General features: G+C 49.1%; 1 protein-coding gene and 1 non-coding gene across 4 annotated transcripts in view; both read right to left on the reverse strand.

The window, feature by feature from the left end:
• Window positions 1-22,193, reverse strand: part of LOC132685480 (uncharacterized) — a 78,232-nt gene that overhangs the window by 48,638 nt on the left and 7,401 nt on the right. The window contains exon 1 of one of the 3 annotated variants that reach the window (XR_014135384.1): window positions 7,530-8,110. The exons of the other annotated variants lie outside the window; for them this stretch is intronic. The gene's annotated coding sequence lies outside the window, so the exon portion shown is untranslated. Of the gene's footprint in view, window positions 1-7,529; window positions 8,111-22,193 lie in introns of those variants that run through there. 3 annotated transcript variants of the gene reach the window in all.
• Window positions 13,149-13,221, reverse strand: TRNAV-UAC (transfer RNA valine (anticodon UAC)). The gene has a single exon. It is a non-coding gene; the product is annotated as a tRNA-Val (tRNA).

A 22,193-nucleotide genomic window follows, 5' to 3' on the forward strand; every position in this document is an offset into this window, starting at 1 on the left:
AGAAGTTAATCAAACGTCGCTGAGCAAGGCTTCATGTCCTGATGACAAAGGGAGGTCTCATGCAGGCTGTGGTCTCAAACCCATCCCAGCGTTTCAGTTTTCCTGCCCACCTGGCCTTTGGCACCGCTGTGTGCCTATTGGCTCATTTCTTTTTTCCTTTCGGCTCGCTAGATATTTCTGGTATTCGTTACTGTGTTTGTGGGATTCACCTACACCCACAGCCAACAACAGAGCTGTGTTCTTCCTGCGACACTTCTTTTAACCCTGACAGTGCCTGGAGTGTCCCAACCTGGGACGTAAGTCACACTGTTCAGGTTCTCGACATAGTCCACACCTGCAACTGATGTGCATAAAGCATAACAGAAACAGACGTGGGCGGGGGTAGGAGTATCATTCGGCCTTGAAGATGGGAGTGTATCCCTACCGGTAGATCCAGAAGTCTTTGGCCAGTGTCCTGTCTTCCCTCTTAGCTCAGACCCTCATTTCTTCCATGTCAAGACCCCATCACACATTCCGACAGGCCTCTCAATCTCCTGCTTCTTCTTACTTGAATCTGTTGTCTACTTTGCTGCCAGATTTAGCTTCCTAAAGGAAGCTCTCATCAGACTCCTCCCTGCTTAACCACCTTTGTGCTCCCCACTGCCCACCAAAGGAAGCCACTCATGTCAGCCCGGCATCTCAAACCCTATCCGACACGGCTGAGTTCCCGAGGCAGCCGACATTTCCTGGCCCCTGTGACGTTGCTCATACGCCTTTGTTCAGACACCCATCACGAAACTTCCTGATCCATACAGAGAGCTGCCGACGGTTTGAACTATCTTTCTCTCATAACTTCAGCTCGGTCTCCCTTAATTCACAGTCGTTGGTATACGTGGTTTCTCTTCCCTCCAAGATTACGAGCAGCTCGGGAGAAGATATACAACCGAACCGAGCGTTAGGACAGTGGCAGACACACAGTGGGCTCTCAAGAGAGATTCACCGAAATGACTTATCATCTCCCAGGGGAAACGCAGATTGATTCTCTTCCCCTTCTCCCTGCCTTTCCGTCAGTCTTTATATTCCTGAAAGCCATCTGTATCAACGTTATAGGATATAATTATTTAGTTATATCACACATAAAGCAACACGCAGTGTATTGAGACGCTGCCCTTAAACATACCTCGGGAGAAGGATGATTTGAAAGCTAAGGTAGCACGGAGGGAAATGAGGTCACTGCTTTAACCGAATGAGAAGAAAAACCTGCCATTTTGAAATGATGGTATTCAAACAGTGTAGGCTAGAGATCTAAGATAAGCCAGGGGTAAAGGTATAAACGATTTTTAGGAGAAATGTGACTTATTTGACAGAAGAATTGATTGAATTCAAAGCCTCGTGCACTACCTTTTGCCTTTTTCTAGACGACTGGACACCGGGCCGCTCCTCCTGGCTTGTGGCGTGGGACTCGGGGCCTGGATGTGTGGGCTCCGATCCCCTCTGCGGGCCAGTTCAGGTTGATGTCCGATGCTGCTCCCGGGCTCCGAGCCCCAGCTCCGCAGACGGCCCTAACAGTTTCTCCCAGCCCAGGCTGTCAGAACAGTGGCCTCACATCCAAACATACTTCCCCTAAATTCCTAGGAGTCTTGTTCCCCTGACAAACGCCTGGAAGCTTCTGAGAGGAAGGAAAGTCCAACTGAGCTTCAGAGATAATGAAAAAAAGGGGCAAGCTTCGAAGAGCTTCTTAATGAACACAGTGGTGGCTCAGAGCCGCATCTGGACCTGCTGACTATCCTTCCTCCTCCGGACGTTTGCTCGGCAGCTCTAGGTCTTGGGGCCTTCCCGCCAACGGGCTGCTCTGATTCCGGGGGCTGTCGAATTCTGGAATGGGTCCTGGTGGTGAGAAAGGAGGGAGCTTCTCTCCTCTACCTTTTCTAATAAATTGTCAAAACGGACACAGGACACAGTGTTTTAAACGTCAAGCCATGCAGGGTGGGCACGGGACTCTAGAATAGATTCAAAGTCAGTGAGGGAACAACTGTGGTTAATGGTATTTATAAGAAGGATTTGCACACTGTGGAAAATCTATCCCAAGAAATATCTGTGCACGATGTCCTGTGTTTCTTTATTGGAGAGTTGCCTTTACAAGAGAGTCTCTGATCCTGGACATACACACACACACACACACACACACACACACACACACACACGTGCGTGCAAGCATGACTCGAGGTCCATTTTTGCTTCAATGCAGGCATGACAACCGATAATCCTAAAGATCCACTCTTGTGACCAATACCGCTCAGGCCCCAGGGACACCTCCTGCATCTCTGGCTTTGAAGTAAAAGGCCCTGCATCCGAGTACCGAGTGCCAAGGAGGTGTGTTCGCACTACTACTGACGTTGGAAATGACCATGACTCATGACTCCGAGGCGTAGAGAGAATTCAAGCAGCAGAAATGCCGGGAGAAGAGGAAACACAAAATCTTTTCCTTGTTAATTCTCCCCTCCTATAGCAAAGATGTAATAAATTCTTGCGTGATCAATAACTATTTCCCAGTAGAGCTGAAAGTCCCATTTTCTTCTCTTCACATTCCAACCCAGGGTCCCTGGGGTGCTAAAAAATTACACACAGGATACCCGACAATTGCACATACATTTTGCAATACCACATAACTCATATTTCATTACTTATATACACAAATATAGTCCTAGATAGATATACGTGATGTATAAAAGCAGTTCTTTTTTTTTTTTAAGTTTATTTATTTATTTTGAGAAAGCACAAAAGAGTGCAAGCGGGGGAGGAGTAGAGACAGAGGGAGAGAGGATCCCAAGCAGGCTCCCCTGTCAGCAAAGAGCCCAACGTTGGGCTCGAACACGCGAACCTTGAGATCGTGGCCTGAGCCGAAACCAAGAGTCAGACGCTTAACCGACTGAGCCACCCGGGTGCACCTGTGTAAAAGCAGTTCTTGACATTAGCAGCTAAACAAATTTTACTAGAATTGCAAATAGTTTTATTTTTATAAAAATACACAATGAGATGTAATTATATACTAAAAAAAATCTTCTAAAAACCTTCAGATCTACTTAAATAATTTTATTTTAACTTTTCATATTCACTAAGTAATTTGTATTTGCATTTCAGTTACAATGGATAATTTTGAATATTTTGGAATAAAAATTAGTTTTGTGAAAACATATCTAAAATAATTAAATTTTTAGCTTCTCACATTGATGCTAATCTACATGTTGATTAAAATATATTACAATTTTGTATATTTTAATATAATTACATTTATTTTTAATCTGTTAGATTGCTGCTATCACTGGAACACAGATTGTGAAACTCTTGATTATAAGAATATAATTAATGATTTTACTGAAATGAAGGTAAGAAGATGAATTTTATTAAATAAATATATAATAATTTATAAATTTATGTCTTGGGGCATCTGGGTGGCTCAGTCGGTTAAGCATCCAACTTTGGCTCAGGTCATAATCTCACAGTCTGTGAGTTCGAGCCCCGCGTCAAGCTCTGTGCTGACAGCTCGGAGCCTGGAACCTGCTTTGGATTCTGTGTCTCCCTCTCTCTCTGCCCCTCCCCTGCTCACACTCTGTCTCTAACTCTCTCAAAAATAAATAAACATTTAAAAAATTATAAACTTATGTCTTTATTCTTTAGTCATCCAACCAACGCTTGCCAAACAACATCCCAGACAGGCTTACAAAGGATCATATTCCTCCTCCTTCCATATTTTGCTACTTTTTAGTCATAGAAAAACCATAGCTCTATAAATATGTTCCCTTTTTTTAAGTTTATTTATTTATTTTGAGAGTGAGAGAGAGAGAGAGAGAGGGAGAGGGGCAGAAAGAGAGGGAGAGAGAGAATCCCAAGCAGGCTCCGTGCTGTCAGCGCAAAGCTGAACGCACGGCTCGATCTCACGAGCCGTGAGATCATGACCTGAGTCGCAATCAAGAGTCGGACGCTGAACCCAATGAGACACCCAGGTGCCTCTCTATAAAGAGTCTTCTCTTTTGTGTCATGAAGGCATATCAAGGTGGGAGGATAAAACATTTTTTTAATGGCTTATTGGCCTCATTTACTGCTTTTAAATAACTAGACATGTGGCACCAGAGCAGGAGACCTGGTGAACAGCAGGAGGAGGCAGCTCCCGATGCCTGTGATCGCTGCCCCAATGGTGTTTTCTGACCTCGTTGAGTATGCGCACCAGGACACGTATCCTACTAAGCACTTTGTGGATTCCCTTCATCCTTGCCACAGTCCTTTGAGGTAGGCACCGATCTGATTTACATGGGGGGGGGTGCTGGGGTGGCACCTGGGTGGCTCAGTCAGTTAAGCGTCCGACTTCGGCTCAGGTCATGATCTCACGGTTCCTGAGTTCGAGCCCGGCGTCGGGCCCTGTGCTGACAGCTCAGAGCCTGGAGCCTTCTTCGGATTCTGCGTCTTCCTGTCTCTCTGCTCCTCTTCTGCTCATGCTCACTCGCTCTCTTGCTCTCTCTCTCTCAAAAAAAAAAGATGGGGAGGCTGGGACGCAGGGAGGGAAGTCACTGACCCATGGGCATGGGGTGACGTCCAGGTGAGTGGTGGTCGCTCACCCTGGCCCCTGGGACTCCATATCTCTCTGCAACCATCCCTGCCTCTTCCCCCCTTCCCACGCCCTCTCTGTGGCAGAGGGTGACAGGCCATGTCTGTTCCCTGTTGGCTTCCTAGAGATCCTTGATAAATGCTTTAATTGTGTCACCTGTTATATACCTCTTTAAAATTATCTGTATCTGGGGCACCTGGGTGGTTCAGCTGGTTAAGCGTCCAACTCCTGATTTCCACTCAGGGCACGATCCCCCGCTTTGTGAGTTCAAGCCCCGTGTCAGGCTCTGTGATGACAGTGCCTAGCCTGCTTGCTTGGGATCCTCTCTCTCTCTCTCTCTCTCTCTCTCTCTCTCTCTCTCTCTCTCATAAATACATTTTTAAAAACATTATCTGGATCGGGGCACCTGGGTGGCTCAGTTGGTTAAGCATCCAACTTCGGCTCAGGTCACGATCTCAGGGCTCGTGAGTTCGAGCCCAGTGTCAGGCTCTGTGTTGACAGCTCAGAGCCTGGAGCCTGCTTCAGATTCTGTGTCTCCCTCTCTCTGCCCCTTCCCCAGCTCACACTCTGTCTCTGTCTCTCTCAAAAATAAGTAAGCATTTATATATATATATATATATATATATATATATATATATATATATATAATCTGGATCAATACATCTGTTATGGACTTCAAGCTCATTAAAATATTGAAACACACTGTATTCTGTATGCAGACACTTGATAAATTACATTTGTGCCCCAACTGTATTTGTAAAGCTTTCGAAACAGCTTAAATGCCTAATACATTTAGCCGCGTTAATAACTGAATTAACAAACGTTGGTATAACCATTCAACGAAGTAATTTGCAGCACATGGAAATGATGGTGATAAAGGCTATAATCACATGAATACTTATGACAGATAAAACAGTGAGTGAAAAAAAGAAGCATATAAAATGACACATATCGTATGTCAGAATTATGGAAAAATTAGTCTACACATGAAAACAGACACACAGGAAAAGCAAAAGAATATCACAACGAAATGCTGATAATTGTTGCATTTAACAGTGGTTATTAATGTACTGGAGCGAGTTTTTTCTTTTTCCTTTTCTTTTATTCTTTTTTTAAAATGGTTTGGGATCATGTTAGTTTCAGACTGAAAACATGTTATTTATTTAGAAGGTTTTTTTTTTCTGAAAGTAGGAATGATGGATTTGGGCCCAATTTCATATGATTTATGCTACTACCTAATCATTTGCATGTCAGGCCTGGCTCCCCGGCTCTGTACATCCCTGAAGATGAAAGCTACCTGGCCGAGGAGGCTCTCCCTAAGTCTGCCTGCCCGTTGGCAAGACGCATGTTACAGATCAAGCACTTTAGGCTTTGTCTTATAAATTAGGAGGAGCGGAGATGAAAAGAACCGAGCGTCTTGAGGTTTTAATACAAATTCTGCCAACAGAAAAGTTCTATCACTTTCTAGAGGCAGCGCTGTCCATCAAATGCTCCCCAGGGACGTGGAACCGCTTGGTCAGTGAGCTCCAGATAAAAGCAGCTCATGATCAGAACGCCTCCTCTCTGCAGTGGCCAGTGCCGCTGGGTACGTCATCGCTCTCCGGCCTCTGAGAGGATTCTGGCATTCTCGGAGGGGTGTGCCAGATTGGAAGCGAGCCTCGAGGGACATAAAAATGTCAATGAATAGCTGGGAAGAAGCCCTCAGAAGAAGCTGGGGTGAAACTCTATTTCTTTCTTTCGCGTTTATTTATCTTTGAGAGAGAGCACGCAGGGGAGGGGCAGAGAGAGAGGGAGACAGAGGAGCCGAAGAAGGACGCGCACTGTCAGCACAGAGCCAGACGCAGGGCTCGAACTCAGGAGCCATGGGATTGTGACCTGAGCTGAAGTGGGACACTTAACCAACTGAGCCCCCAGGAGCCTCGAAACTCTCTTTAAGTGGAGCCACCACGAGTCTCCGTTACACATCTGCTTCACCTGTGCCTGACTTGGGTTTTAACATCAAGAACTCTCACCCAGTGCCACCGACCTACTGACTCAGAACCCGGAATATAACGGGTGCCCCGGGTGACTGACAGGCACACAGAGGGTTGAGAAGCACCAACCAGCAGAGCTCTATGAAGGCCAGCCCAGGATTTTATGAATAAGGTGAAGAGTTGACGGTGGTCTTTAGCTTTCAAGAACCATTTTAGCTGATTTGACAAACATCACCCCGAAGTACATGTGACTGTCGCGGGACGCACGGGCTCAGTCATGAGGATGGTGATTGCCTGTGGGGGTGGAGAGCACTCTGGGAGGCTTTGCGGAGGGGACAGGCAGACAGGGAGTGGAGGGGAGGAAATGGACATGAGCTTCTGTAGAGGAGGGGTTGGGGATCGAGAGAGCTGGAAGGTGGGCCTGAGCCAACACATTCAAAGGGATGCCTTCCTCAGAGCTGCATCTGACCCAGATGTGCCTTTCTTTCAGGCTTAGAAAACCGAATCCCTTCCTGTGCTTTGCCCCCCGAACTTGCAGACAGCCACTCAGAATAGAAAGGACTTCAACAGCACTGGACCAAGCCAGGGACACGAGGGGCAGGGAATCCAGTGACCTCCACCTCTCCTCTCTAATGCTGCTGAAAAGAAGAGTTCTTAGGGATAGCAGAGACTTGCATTTTTCCTTTAGGTTGTTTGTGTTTGTTTGTTTGTTTGTTTGCATGTATTTTTTTTGTTTGTTTGTTTGGTTTGGTTTTAAAGAGGGAAGTTTTATTTTTGCTCAGGTCAACCTTCTCTCTACCTAAAAAAAATTAAACGTGAGACAATACACAGGTTTCAGAAAGGGTGCTTCAGGAATAAAAAAGCTTCTGGAGTTTTGTGCAAGGCTACGCACACACCTTGGGTGGCTCCAGACCTTACTGGCCACAGCAGAAGTATCCAAATTCAGAGTTAGAGGCTAAGGCATGTAGTCTCACCCGAGTTTCCAGAATCCCCAGACACCGTCCTAGGCATTCCTCATCAGACAGGCATCATAATGAATGCCTGTGATCTTTCCTTCCTTTCTGCGCTCTGACTTTCGATTGCACTGAGTGGAAACCAACTCTTGGCATTGCAAGTTATTAGGCGAGAGAGGCACAGATTTGTAAGTCTTCCTTCTCAGGAAATTACATATACCGACAACGTATTTCATACAACATACTCCATGTTTTTGTGGCAGGTACAGAAAGAATTCAAGTACATTGGTTCTAGGGAATGAAAACAGTGAGTTTCTTCTTCCTAAAGTCTTTGAAGAAACAATTTATAAGGTACCAATCTCTTGGATCTGAGAGCTGTACTCTCCAAAGTATAACCAGACCATCAAGAATCCGCTGCAGGAGCCGAGTCTAAGAAAAAGTTCCTAAGAAAACTGGACAACCTGGTAGGGGAGAGAAAATATCTGGGGCTGAGAAATAAAATTGTGTTGACATACCATTGCCATACACCTAGCACCACTATAAAGACAAACTACACCGTTCTCCAGAGGAATATGGCAATTCGTCATCCCGCACTACACTCGTGAGCCCAAGCAATGCTAAGCCAAAACCCCACAAAGCCTACGCTTGGCAGCATGAAGGCTGAAAAGCACATTACTGGCCAAAAATTGCCGTGGATTAAATTCACATTAATTCATCTTAAGCCCCATAATATCTTGTCTGGGACGGACTGAAAAATGTTTGACCGTTCCGCACCAGAGACAGTAGATTCATGCCTCTGCTGAGTTTTGGGAGGCTGCTGACGAGCCCAATCCATCTATTAGAGAGATGAGATGAGATTGGTCTTTTTGAGAACAAGCAACACACAGGTCTTCAGGTCTGCGTCCACGCATACTATGCTTATTTTGATGAGGAACTGAGTTCTTGATAGAAAAATAACTTTTTTTTTTTAAGTAGGCTTCACGCCCGGCGCAGAGCTCAACTCGGGGCTCGAACTTAGGACACGGAGATCAAGACCTGAGCTGAGATCAAGAGTGGGGAGACTTAACCAACTAAGTCACCCAAGTGCCCCCCAAAATAACTTTTATTTATATTAATGCATTTCGGATGGCTTATGTATTAGTTGTCTCAGGCTGCTATAACAAAATACTGCAGTATGCCTAAACAACAGACACTTACTTCTCATAGTTCCGGAGGCCAAGAGTCAAAGGTCAAGGTGCCGGCAGATTCGGTTTTGGGGAGGGGCCCAATTCCTGGCTTGCAGATGGCCGCCTTCTCAGTGTGTCTTCCTATGGCATGGGGAGCGAGAGAGAACTCGAGCGAGCTCTGGTCTCACTCACTTGCTCTTCTTATGAGGACACTAATCCCACCCTTGGGGCCTCACCCTCATGGCCTCATCTGAACCTAATTCCTTCCAAGGGCCCCACCTCCAAACACCATCACGTTGAGGGTTAGGGCCTCAACATGTGAATGTAGGGAGGACACAGACATTCAGACCACAACAACTTCCCAATGGGAGGATGTAACGTGAACTAACACTGTCACAGAGGTTCTCTGAGCCCTCCACAACAGTTTTCCAATATTCATGTATGCACCCACAAACACTTCTGGGCTGCCACGTTAGTCATACCCCTTGGACGCAAGCAACATCCACTCACGCTTCGACTTAAAACCACGGCTTCCTGTTGTCTTTCAATTAAAGCCAACCCCCTTCACGTGGCTGACAACACCTGAAATTCAGGTTTGTTATTTCTCCAACCCGGCTCTCCCCACGTTTTCTTTCCCACAACCTAACGCATCTTTCTGCCTCTCTGGATTGTGCGACACCGCCCTTGGCTCGTCACGATTGCATCCTCTAGCCATCTCATTGACCCGCTAACCCCTCCTCGACCAGCCAGGCCCAGCTCAAACATGGAACGTTCAGAGATGGGACGACACCCATCTTTACCGTGGGGCCCGGTGGAAAGTTGTTCGGAGAAGGCGGGATTTGAGCTACAAGAAAGGACAAGTTGAATTTCCACAAGGAGGGCCGGTGGGTGCACACAGGCCTGTGGGGCCAGATCAGTCAGAAGCCATCTTGGAGGCACTAACACTTGTGCCAAGAATGGACCCTGGGGCGCCTGGGTGGCTCAGTCCGCCAAGCTTCCGACTTCGGCTCAGGTCGTGATCTCACAGTTCGTGAGTTCGAGCCCCTCATCAGGCTCTGTGCTGACAGCTCAGAGCCTAGAACCTGCTTCGGATTCTGCGTCTCCCTCTCTCTCTGCCTCTCTCCCACTTGCACTCTGTCTCTCTGTCTCTCAAAAATAAATAAACATTTAAAAAAATTAAAAGAAAAGAATGGACAGTCTCCTACTTTACAGGATTCATAGGCCGCCAAGCATCGATTTTCGTAGGAAGAGGGATCGGGTCTAAATATTTTAAAGACCTTTTCAACTAAGGTAACTCTGAGGGCACGTGAATTATGCAAGCAGAGAGTTTCGGCTTCCTGTCTCCGACTGCAGAGTGCGCTCGGGACAGTTTATTTGAGATCTTTCTTAGTTATTTTCACGGAAGAGGGGCCCACACGTCCCCTTCATGCTCCTCTGGAATAGTTTCCAAATATGTACTAGAAGGCCACAACACAGCACCTAACCATCTATCTGGCCTCTGAGCCAGGTGTGTGTGTGTGTGTGTGCGCGCGCGCGTGTGTGTGCACGCGTGTGCACGTGCACGGGTGCACACAGGTGTGTGCAAGCACGCGCGTGTGCTGGTCACGACGGGCTGGAAGGGAGGTGCGGCGGGACAGGCCAAGCGAGCCGCGTTCCCGAACGTGGGCAGCGTGTCCGTTCGGACGCTGGCACAGCACGGTGGGGCTCGGGGAGCGCATTACCGGGGAATCACTTCAGCCGGGCTTCCCTTTCACCCGCTGCAGACAGAGCGTAAAAATATCTCCAGCGGGCATTCTTCCCAAACAGGGGAGGCAATTCACTTTTCAGGGGAAATGCCCTGTTGAAAGAAAATGAAGTCCCCTGGGGGAAGGGGGGGGAGGGATGCGTCGGACTCCAGGGAGGTTCAGTGCCTAGGGTGTTTGGAGGGGGGGGCACAGAGTGTCCAGTTGCCTTTGGGAGACCAAGAGAGGAATGTTGAGGTCTGACACCCCTCTGCAGGGGAGGGAGGTTGACTGAGGGAAGGTGAAGTTCTCCTCCGGCCAAGCTGTGGATTCCTCTTGTGAGGCCCGGGGCCAGCCCGGCAGCTGGCTGCCCCCGGGCCCTGCCCGGGGGGACTTTCTCGGGACAGAGCCCCGGGCCCACTCTGGCTCCTGCTTCCTGCGACAGCCACTCGGGTGCCCACGCCTCAACCAGGCGTATTTTCAAGCCACCCAAAAATAACAACATCTGATACGAGGCCTCGCCTCCGAAGGCTTTGGCCGGGGTCATGTTACCAAATTCTTGACTCAAGGATTGTAAATGAGAACTCCTTTTTTTTTTTTTTTTTTTTTTTCCAGTCAGGCTATTTTTTTCCCTGTTTCTTCTCTCGAGCTGTTGGGAGAACCCCAACCAAGGAATCAGTGCTTAATGGGTCATGGGGTATAAATAGTAGTGTTGAGACCATAACACAAGGCTCTTTGTACTATCATGCAACTAAACCTAAAAAAAAAAAAAAAAAAAAAGCTTCCAGACAGACCAGCTAACATACCAGCATGGGGCTCTCTGGGGGAGTGTGTGTGGCATTGCTGACCACAGGCTACATTCTATATTTGTCCACTCCAGCGCTCCACTACTGAAGTCTATTTACAGCCTCACCGTGTACACAGGATACCCTATTCATGAAGTAGGTACTCAGAAAAAAAAAAAAAAAGAAACCATCCCATATATATTTTTGTGCTGCCGATAGTTCATACATATAAGCTGAAGCAACAAAAGTCAACACCGAAGCGGGAGTCCCAAGCTTTGTGAATATCTTCTTGCTTGTCCACGGGCAGCAAATGGGGACGAACATACCTGTTCCCTGAAAGTTGGCTCGAAGTCACGTGAGGTGCAGCTTCGAAGCTTAAGAGATGGAATCTGGGGGCTTCTTTGCTGTGAGGCACTCTTTAAATATGAGCGATTGTCCTAATTAAACTAAATTTCCATCACGGGGTCAGTTCTTTGATGAAGCGAAAGGAGACGATCCATAGGATCTATTAATTTGCCACCAGTCATTGTATTTGGAGACCCTGAGGGATCCTGAAAATGGATTAATTACGACAGGCCTGACGGTGGATTTCTGGGCGATTACGGTATTATAAGGGATGCCAATTTTCATGTGACAGGGAAATTCATAGACTCTAACACAAGTCCTGTTATGATAGGAGAAGGGACCAGGCTGAGGGACAGGTGACTTAGCAGCTGACGAGTGCAACAATTCTCAGAATTTTGTGGCTCAGAATGTGTGCTGGCTACCAAGAACTGCGATTTTAGAAATAGAAAGTTCAGACGGCGAGCCCACTGGGCAGAAACTCGAATTCTTGGTTCAGGAACATGCCCGGAGGCGCTCAGGGCTGGGCCGAGGTTCTGGCCATTCAGCGTCCTATATTTAAATTCTGAGCCTGTCGGCAAAGTAATAGTAATAATAAATCTCCTGTGGCAAAGAGCCTCTTTCTTTTGTGGGCTCTCCTACAGGACTTGTTGGGCAAGATAGACCTCTGGGCTGCCGTGATCCCGCCTCCCCATCTTCCGGTGGGTAGTATGTGGGACAGCGTGGGAGGTGACACTTCTGCTCAAGCGGTTGGATTAACCAGAACATTAGCGGGAGAACAACACGGTGGGGGGCAGAGTGGGGTTCAGGCCGCACTGCGGAGGTACCTCAGAGGTGATGCCACCTGTTAACGAGGGTTCGTATTCTGGTAGCCGGTATTAGAGCTGTGTCGCCGGAGAGAAGGGAAGAAAGGTACAGGCAGAGCTGTTGGGTCCTAGCTCACACAGAACGCGGGGAGGGGAGCCACACTCTGAGACCGAGGGCTGCCCGTTGAGTGCCTACTTAGCAGTAGGCAGGAGCCAGTGCTAAGCGCTTTCCATAATCATCTCGTCCAGCGTGCACAAACTCCTCATGATGCCGGTGCTTTGCTTACGCCTAGTCGACACACGGGGACAGAACCACGGCAAAGAGCGTGTCCAAGACCACATGGCTAACGGCACTGTGGAGGCAGAATTGGAATCCAGACTCTTTGATGTCAAAACCCAGGCTATTCCTGACTCGGCCGAACGTCTTCCTCTCTCCGTACCTCACATTCTAGGCACAGCAGTGCGTCTAGGACTCAGGATATCTCAGGGGTGAAGTCAGAGGAACCTCAGGGAGAAGAGGTCATAGTGCCATACGGCCCCCAGGGCTGGCCCTGGACGGGGGGCTCCTGGCTCCCCTCCATGCTGTGAGTGCCTGTCATCCTTGCTGGACAGAGATCAGGAACATCTGGGCCCGGAGCTGGGGACCTTCGAGCTGAGATTTCAGCCGGGTCTCTGTGCCGTAAGTTGATGAAAAGAAAATCTGCACTTCAGGACATTTGCACATACCCATGAAATCGTATTTAAGAAGATCCTGATTGGCACAGGTGAAAACGCGCCCGTTTTCATCCTCCAGCTTTAAATGGAAACTAAGACAAGCTTGTGGTTCCACTGGGAATCGAACCCAGGATTTTCTGCGTGTAAGGCAGATGTGCTAACCGCTACACCATGGAACCTGAAGACTCAGTTCCCGGCTCAAAGAGCGTGTGCTATACAGTCCTGTGTTTTCACTTTTCCCGGCTCATTACCTGCCGTCAATCAGTTGGGAAGAAAATGAGCCCCTGACACATCCCAGGTCACAAGCCCACCTCACTCGCCTCACTTCATCTCACCTCCTAGGCATTCTATCATCTCACATCCTCGCAGGAAGTACAATAAGATATTTTGAGAATGAGATCACATTCACGTAACTTTTATTACAGTATAGGCTTATAGTTATTCGATTTTATTATTAGTTATTGCTGTTCAGCTCTTACTGTGCCTAATTTATAAAGGAAGTAGGTATTTATCATAGGGATGTATGGGGTAGGAAAAAACATAGCATAGATGGGGCTGGGTACCATCCGTGGGGTTCGGGCATCCACTGGGGATGTGGGAACGCATCCCAGCGCCTAAGCTGGGGACTACCCTCGTCTGTCTTAGCCTCCCAGGGGCTACCCTGGTTAACTTCCTCGAGCTGCTGCGACGACAGCCCTAGACTCTTATATGCTGAACTTTGAGACACAAACTTCTCACCCTAAATCATGCCACCCTCTGCTCCTGCCAAGAATTGCTGAAGGACGGTCAGTGCTCTGAAGTCTTTGCCCCCTTCGATGCCAATTCAACACAGCACCCCCAGGAAATACCCGAGGAGGCTGCTTCGGATGCTTTCCTCGGAGTGACGGCTCGTATTTTCGGATCCCCACATCTGCTTATCTCTGCCTTCCCCGGGAGACTGAGAGCCCCCCCCCCCATCCCCCATGAGCTCCTGGACCCCGCACGGTGCCTGGCGTGCGCGTGTGAGCGGGTCGGGCTCCCTGAGTGAGGCCACAGAGGCCACGAGAGCCAAGGAGCAGTGCCCGGGCAGCACAGATGCATACACTGCTCCCCGTGGGGGGGTGGGGGGGGAAGTGACGGAGTGAGTCTCCCCAGCGCCCAGAACTCCGTGCCCCGCCCCCCTTCTCCCCCCCTCCCCCGCCCCCTCCCGTGCTCAGCCCTACCGGGCACCCCCGCAGCTTTCGCACACCTCCTGCCATCCTTGCCTAACCCTGGGGGCTGGGGAGGACCGGGCAGTTCTGATCCTCGCCCTGAGGCTACCCCAGCTGCGCTTGGAGTCGTTCTTAGTCTTCTGATCTAGGCATTTGTCATCTTCTCCCAAGCCCGAGTCCTGCTCCAGTTGGCGGAAATGAGGCATATTCGCAGGTTTGGAGTCATCCTCCACACCCTCTTCTCGCCCCTGCCCGAAATCAGCTCCGTCTCCAAGCCTTATCAACAACCTCTTTGAAATTCTCTTCTGTGAGCTCCTCTGCGGCCATCCGGGACCAGTTCCGTGGAAGGGAGTGGCGTAAAGGCCTGTCAGCAAAGTGGTTTTTCCATTCTCCACCAGTATCTGGGCCGTGGCCGGCTTCCTCACCCGCGGCCAGCCTCCCGACCTCCCTGTGCTTGAGTTTCCGAAAGCTTGGAGGTCCCAGCTTCCCCCGCTTACTCAAACAGCATTCCCCGTGACCCCCTCGTAATTATCCTGCGGTTACAGAAGGCACAGATTTTTCTTCTTGATCCCAAGACACACGATGCTAATTTCTGCTCTGCCTGTGTCTTCTTGCCTCCCCTCTGCTGCGCCGCCTCTCAGGCCTCTCTGGTGTCCATCTTCTGTGGGAACCCTTCCTTGTCCCTGCCTCCCCTGCCGGGCCTACCGCCTTCTTTGAACTGCACCCCCAGAGTGTGGATCAGGTCTCCTGTACCTGCTTGAATGCTGTCTTAGAGCGGATCCATGACTCAATGTGCACTGCTAGAAATTTCCAAATAGAGTCTAAGTTCTTTGAGAATAGGGTCTGAATCTTATTTATCTTGTGTTCCTCACTGTGCCTTGGGAGGTACTTATAACTTACAGAACCTAGTGCTCGCTGAGAAAAATTAGGAAAGTGTTAATTAAGAAACAGTTGACAGCTTTATTTGGGGGAAAAAGGTCTTGCAGCGGGATTTTGTTTGCACTGGCTGCTGCTGCTCCTTAAACTTTCATTTCTGCTTTTTCTTTCTCCTTCTCTTTTCCCTTTTCCTCCATGCTCATCAACTGTCTATCTCGTGGGCCAGTCCATTTTCTGTAGGCTGCGAGATGGCCAGATCTTAAAACAATTATAACAATCTAAACTCCTTAGTGCCTCAATGTATAGGATGCATACAATAAATGTGTGTCAAATGAATTAAATCAAGAAACTTCTGGCATCTAGAGGCGCCTGGGTGGCTCAGTCGGTTGAGCATCCGACTCTCCATCTCAGCTCAGGTCACGATCTCACAGTTTGTGAGATCAAGCCCTGAATCGGGCTCTGCATTGACAGCACAGAGCCTGCTTGGGGTTCGGGATTCTCTCTCTCTCCCTCTCTCTGCCCACCCCCTGCTCGCTCACACACACTCTCTCTTCCTCCCTCTCTCAAAATAAACTTAAAAAAAGAAAGAAAGAAAGAAAGAAAGAAAGAAAGAAAGAAAGAAAGAAAGAAAGAAAGAAACTTCTGGCATCCAGAATCCATAAAATCCCACGGTACTAAAGCCAAATGCCTCCTTCTTTGTTCTTAACGCATGGAACACCAGCCTTGCGAGGTTTTAGTCTTAAAGCGCTTCATCCACTGCTATTTTTATTCTGTTTTCTCCTCCTCCTTCCACCTCTATTCTGCCCTATTCAATTTTCTAGTGTCTTCTTAAAAGTGATTATCTGGCTTTTAAAACACCCTCTCATGAAATAAAGTTCCATAATCATGAATGATAATTGTTGGACATTATCATATTTGCTATAGTAAGAGGCAATCCACTGAGATTAATCAGTGGGAAACGTGCAATTTAGGAAATGACCTCTGTATATCCTAGGAAAAAAAAAATTAACCGGTTAATAGGAGATGAGATGGTTCGGGCATTAGTTCTTAGAGTCTCCAAAGGTGATTGTATGGATTTCTAAAAATCACCTTGCCTTCTGGATTGCAAGCCGCAGAGTCAAGATATGCGTGGTTATTGATATTGATATCAAAGCGCCCTGTGTTGACTTAGAACACCACCCTGCACCTACAAGGGGCTGTTAGTGGAAGCTAAACAGTAATGTCACACGCCAGGACACTGCATTGTTGGATCATCCCGTCACGTGCCACAACAGAGCCAAAGAGCCTATAGGAGTACCCCTTGAGAAAACCCAGGTAGAAATCTGGGAGAGGAAATGAGAAGCATTCCATACACTGTGTAGCTCCCTGCATAGACGGTATGCATTTTAAAGCTGATAATTTATGTTTTCTTTGTGATAGCAATTCCGTATTTTATTCAGCATAGCAATCACCCCGATTGATTCATAAAAGCAAAATTGCCTAATCAATGGACTAGAAATACAGTCACCGTGAATATAAATTCTTTCCTCTTCTAATGATTCCAAGCTAATCATTTCGGCTCCTCTGGCTCGTTTTCCTGATTAAACCAGGAGAATAAAGACAACAGGGACATGTGACTCCTACATTAGCAAACTAAGCATGAAGAATGAGAATAAACCAGTGGGTAAGCAAAGGGTTTGGTGGGATTTGTAGAATCCATTCTGTGGCACAGCTTAACTAATATTGCCCATGCTGCCAGGGTCCCCAAAAGCGTTACCCGTAAATGCTGTAAACCAGTGATAAAAAGAAGATAGGATTTAGGGTTAGAAGGTCTGGATTTAAATGGAGGCTTCACCGAATAACTTTCAGCAAGGCGCGATTTCTCTGATGCTTTTGTTTCAAAGGCCTGACAGAAGCAAAAGGCTTTGTAAATCACACAGCCCTGGGTTAGCGTTCAGCGGAATTTTTCTTTTTTTTCCTGCACAACTTAGAATTCTGTGCCAGGTTATCTAGCAGCGCCCTTGTTTAATTCCAGCAACATTTTGCCCCTAGCGTGTCTCTCCCTAGCTCAGAAGGATCCCCAGGCACAACTCTGCTGAGTTTTTCTCCTGAAGGCTCAGGTCCGGCTAGTGGTCTGCTGGTTCCTGCAGCCCGCCATCGGCACGTGGAAGATTCTCGTCGCCCGGTGACGGATGGGAGTGCCAAGTGCACGCGGCCAAGCTAGCGCGCTCCTGGAGCACCCGTGCGAGGACAGCACGGTGCGGGAAGGATCAGTGTACTTCTCAGCAAGGGTGCAGCGGTGGCCTCCCCTCGCATGCTAGGTGACACGCCCTTGCCGGTAACGACAATGGCAGCCTGGTGGGGAGGGAAGTGGCACAGACAGGAGGAGCACGAGAGAGGCATTTTATAGCTTGTGAAGATACGAGTCCCACTTCAGGTATTTTTTTTTTTCAACATATAAAAACAAATTACAGATCAAAATCTCAGAGACAGCCCCCTCGCTTGGGCTGTCCCAACATGTCTTCCAGTCACCTTCCTCCTGCATTCTCTGTCCCGGCCATGCCACCTCTGTCAACAGAGGGTGAGTCACTCTCCTCGGCTTCCAGTGGCTCCCCGTGGCACCCCAAAGCTCGGCCCGTGTCCTAACAGGTGTAGAGCTGGTCACCATGAGTTCAGTGCTGGGGATCACTCCCTCGGTGGCAAAGAGGAAGACCGATCAGGAACAAAGAAGTCTTGAGGCGCACACATCTACCTGCCTACCAGCCACCACCCTGCCCCTCCATGCGGGGCTAACTCTGACATCAGGGCGGGAGCACCCCTCCTTCCAGGCAGCTGTCCTCTCCAGGGATTAGGGCTGCTGCCTGTGACCCTGCAGGTGGAGACCGCTCAGCCCCAGGGGTCACCAGTCCCATGGGCTACAGTACTTCACGTGCCCTTAGACACGGGCTCAAACCTGAAGTGAGTCAAACTCGAAGCTGACCTGCCTGTGGATTCTTCAGGTCCAAGAGCCAATGAGTTCCCTTTACAGTTCGAGACTATAGCTTGAGGGGGTAGCTGAGAGCTGTAACTGAGGAGCCACGGAAACTTCTAGAAGCCTTCCCCAGGGGCAGTGGTTCTAGGATAGGGCGAGGAAGGACACTCAGGCGGTCACATGGGAACTCGGCGAGTGGTACAAGGTGATCCTGGGACCCAGAGGCACTCAGAAGTCCTTCGTCATGCCTAGATTGGCCTGAGGACTGGGGTAGACGTGTGCCTTCATGGTGGGATGACGAAGGAGCCCGGGGCCGAGGAGTTTCAGTGTCTCCTCCTCTGTGCAGCTCCCTTTGCCCCTTCCTGCCCCGTAGAGTGACCATGTCTTCCCAAAGCCTCCGTGGTCGCTTAGAACTACATTTATTGTGACTCAGCAAAAACGGAACAGACAGGCAGTAGCTCCCACATTAGCAATCCCACATGAAATCTTTAGCACACACACTGAAGTAAGACACACTTAGTTTTACACACCCCCTTTAGCACACGTTACGTATTTTGGTAGCGAGGGTACCTCCAGTCTCTTTTCAGGTCTGCCCAAAGACTAAGCCTCTTTAGCTATCTGTTTTCAGACTTCTTTGTCTCTTGTGGCCTTCCTATGGGGACTGGTGCCCAGGGCAGCCTAACCCCGAGTTCTCCCAGCATTGTGGGGACGAAGTCTGCAGTTTTTCCTGGTGACTTTGACCCCCCCGCCCCCCACCGTGGAGCCCATGGCCAACCTGAGCGTAACATTTCTGCAAGGCCACGTAGAAATGTGACCCAGGGGTTTGTAACTGCACCATAACCATGAGAACCGCCTCCCAGAAAGAGCTGTGTCCTTAGGATGAGCTGGGGATTTGGGGGAACACTATTGGATCAATACTTTACAGGTGATCAGAGCAAAGTTGTCTTGATATTTTTGTAAATTATGTGTGAGGGGAAGTAAGTCCCTAACTTCAGGTAGGGTAAAGTTTCTATCGGTAGAGAAATCCCAGGTTAAGTAGTAAAAGTCAGTATTTTTACATTACCTTAGAGCTTACAGTGCCTTTTCAAGTTCTTGGTTCTATACCTAATACTATAGGTATTAAACATTCCCTCCTTACCTGTGGTAGGGTGTGTGATATGTACATTTGGTTAATCTAGAACACGAGGTGCCTGGGTGGCTCAGTCGGTTAAGCGGCTGACTTCGGTTCAGGTCACGATCTCGAGGTTTGTGAGTTCGAACTTCGCATCGGGCTCTGTGCTGACAGCCCAGAGCCTGGAGCCTGCTTCGGATTCTGTCTCCCTCTCGCTCTCTCTGGCCTTCCCCCACTCGCACTCTGTCTTTTCTCTCTCTCAAAAATAAATAAACCTTAAAAAAATAAAATAAAAAATGAAAAAGCTGACCTTGGCCCTTGCTGCTAGAGAGAGACAGAACCAGGACTGAAGCAGCCTCAGGCTTCTCCATCCCAGCCTCTCTCCGGCTCCCAGAACCTGGTGGCCTTCCTCTGTCCTCTCCACCAGGGCCAAGGATGGGCCAGAGATCCCCGAGATGAGGCTGGGCAGGGGAGAGCCATGCAGACTCACAACCCAAGTGTGAAGGGGGGAGTTTTCAGGCTAGAGAAGGGACGAAGGGCTGGAAATCCACTCCCACTGGAAGTGGTGGGGGAGATTCCCTGCCAGAGGACTCTGGAGGTGGAGGGCTGCAATTTAAATATGGATTCCCAGAAGGCCTATCAGAGAGATCTGTCCACAGAGGGCCGGGGGGGGGGGGGGGGGGGGGGGCAGACCTGAGTGGTGAGATCTCTAGGGGTTGGGTGAGGGGAGAGAAGATGGTTGGTCACCCCCCCCTCCCCCGGGGCCTCGGGTGCTTCCTGTTCGGGGATAAAGAACTAGACTCTGGGTTTATGGTATAACTGCCCCGAGGAGACTTAATGTACCACTTCACTTAACCCTCACAATAAACTGAAGAAGTAGGCACTATTCTTATCCCCATTCTACAGATGAGGAGGCTGAGGTTTAGAGACACCCAAGAACTTATCCAAGGGCACAGCCAGGCTGGTGGAGTCAAGGCAGTCGTGACTGTGACCGTTTCACACTGTTCTTGGCCAAATCTTTCTATAAAAGAACAGCTGCAACCAGCCTGGAAGGCCCCCCACCCCCACCCCCGGGGAGCTGTTAGGTGAGCCAAGCCGCTGCACATCCCCCCACCCCACCCCTGCCGCCCTCCTCTCTCCTCCTGTGCCAGGAGAAGGTGGAAGTTCAGAGCAGGCTGAACTCTTTGGGGTCAGCCATCAGAATGCATTCTCACCATTCTGGGGGGCCCCCTGGGAGAGGCTGTTACCGCCCACCCCCAAGGAGAATGCGCTTCCTGCCTGCTACCTCCTGCTTTACCTGAAACCCCGCCCCCTACCTCCTACCCCTGCAGAAAGCATCTCAGGTTACATCACCCTTCGGACTCTGATGTGGTTCCTTAGCATATGCCCCTGACCTTTTCTTCCTGCTTTTTTGAATCTGCATCTGTCCGCCTGGACCCTCCTCCTGCCTGGCTAAACAGTTCCTGTAGGATCCCCGTGCTTGCTTACCATCCCCAGATCCATCCCACCTGGCTGAGCTCTTTTCCTTCTCCCAAGCCCTGCCCTGCCACTGGCCCCCTTCAGTTTCCTCCTCCGTGCAGCCCTCCTGATGTTCTCTCTCTGCAGTCCAATGATCGTGTTTCCACGAAATCTTCCAAATACATTTTTATGACTTTTTTCTTTAAAAAAAAATTTTTTTTTAGTGTTTATTTTTGAGAGAGAGAGAGAGAGAGAGAGAGAGAGAGCATGAGCTGTCGAGGGGCAGAGAGAGAGGGAGACACAGAATCCGAAGCAGTCTCCAGGCTCTGAGCTGTCGGCATAGAGCCTGATGCGGGGCTCAAACCCGTGAACTGCGAGATCATGACCTGAGCAAAAGTCAGACGCTTCACTGAGCCCCATGCACCCCAGGTGCCCCATGACTCTTTTCTTACCGTTCACTATTTTGCACCACACTCCCCTCATTAAGATCAGAGACTAAATTCAGCCCTTTAACAAATATTTACTGAGAACATGCCCACGCCCCCCACTATTGTGCCACAGGGGGGTGCTTTGCCCTGTCTCGTAGGCTTTACACTCCAAGGCATGCAGGGGTCGGGGCGCGGGGGAGACAGAAAGTTATAAACCAACAGACACAAACAATGTCTGATGGGGAACAGTGCTAAGGGGAAGAATGAAACAGGGACAGGATTCTAGAATGGGGGGTAAGTTGGGACGGTTATTTTATAGACAGTACGCATGCAGTAGGCTAAGTAATGACCCCTCCCCAAGATGTCCACATCCTAACACCCTGAGCCTGTGTATACGGGATGTTGCTTGGTAAAGAGACTTTGCAGATTTGATTAAGTTAAGCATTTTGAGATAAGCCGAGTATCCTGAACTACTCAGCTGAGCCCAGTGTAATTATACGGGTTTTTTTTTTTAAAGTTTATTTATTTTGAGGGAGAGAGAGAAAGAGTACACGTGTGTGCAAGTGGGGAAGCGGCAGAGAGAGAATCCTAAGCAGGCTCCACACTGTCAGTGCAGAGTCCAACGTGGGGTTCAAACCCAGCAACCATGAGATCATGACCCGAGGTGAAACCGAGAGCCGGCTGCTTAACCGACTGAGCCACCCAGGCGCCCCAATTATAAGAGTCTTTAGAAGAGGGAGGCAGGAGGCAACGTGAGGACAGAAGCGAGGGTTCAGAGTGGTGGCAGGAAGGGGTCACAAGCCGAGGAATGTGGGCGGCCTCTAGGAGCTGGAAGGGGCAAGGAAATGGGTTCTGCCCAGAAGCCTCCAGAAGGAACCAGCCCCGTGAACATCTTAAATTTACCCTCCTGACATCCAGAACCCTAAGACAGTTATTTTGTGTTGTTTTAAGGCACTAAATTTGTGGGAATGTTTACAACAGCAACAGGAACACTGGGGCTGAGACCTGAAGGGAGTGAGGGAGCGAGCTATGCGTACATCTCAGAAGACCATTCCAAACAGAGGAGAGCAAATGCAAAGGTCCTGAGGCAGGAGCCTCTTCGGCAAGGTCAGGAAAGAGCGCGGATGTCAGTGTGGCT

Source organism: Panthera onca, chromosome D2 (assembly GCF_046562875.1).
Source record: "Panthera onca isolate mPanOnc1 chromosome D2, mPanOnc1 haplotype 2, whole genome shotgun sequence".
Lineage (NCBI taxonomy): Eukaryota > Metazoa > Chordata > Mammalia > Carnivora > Felidae > Panthera > Panthera onca.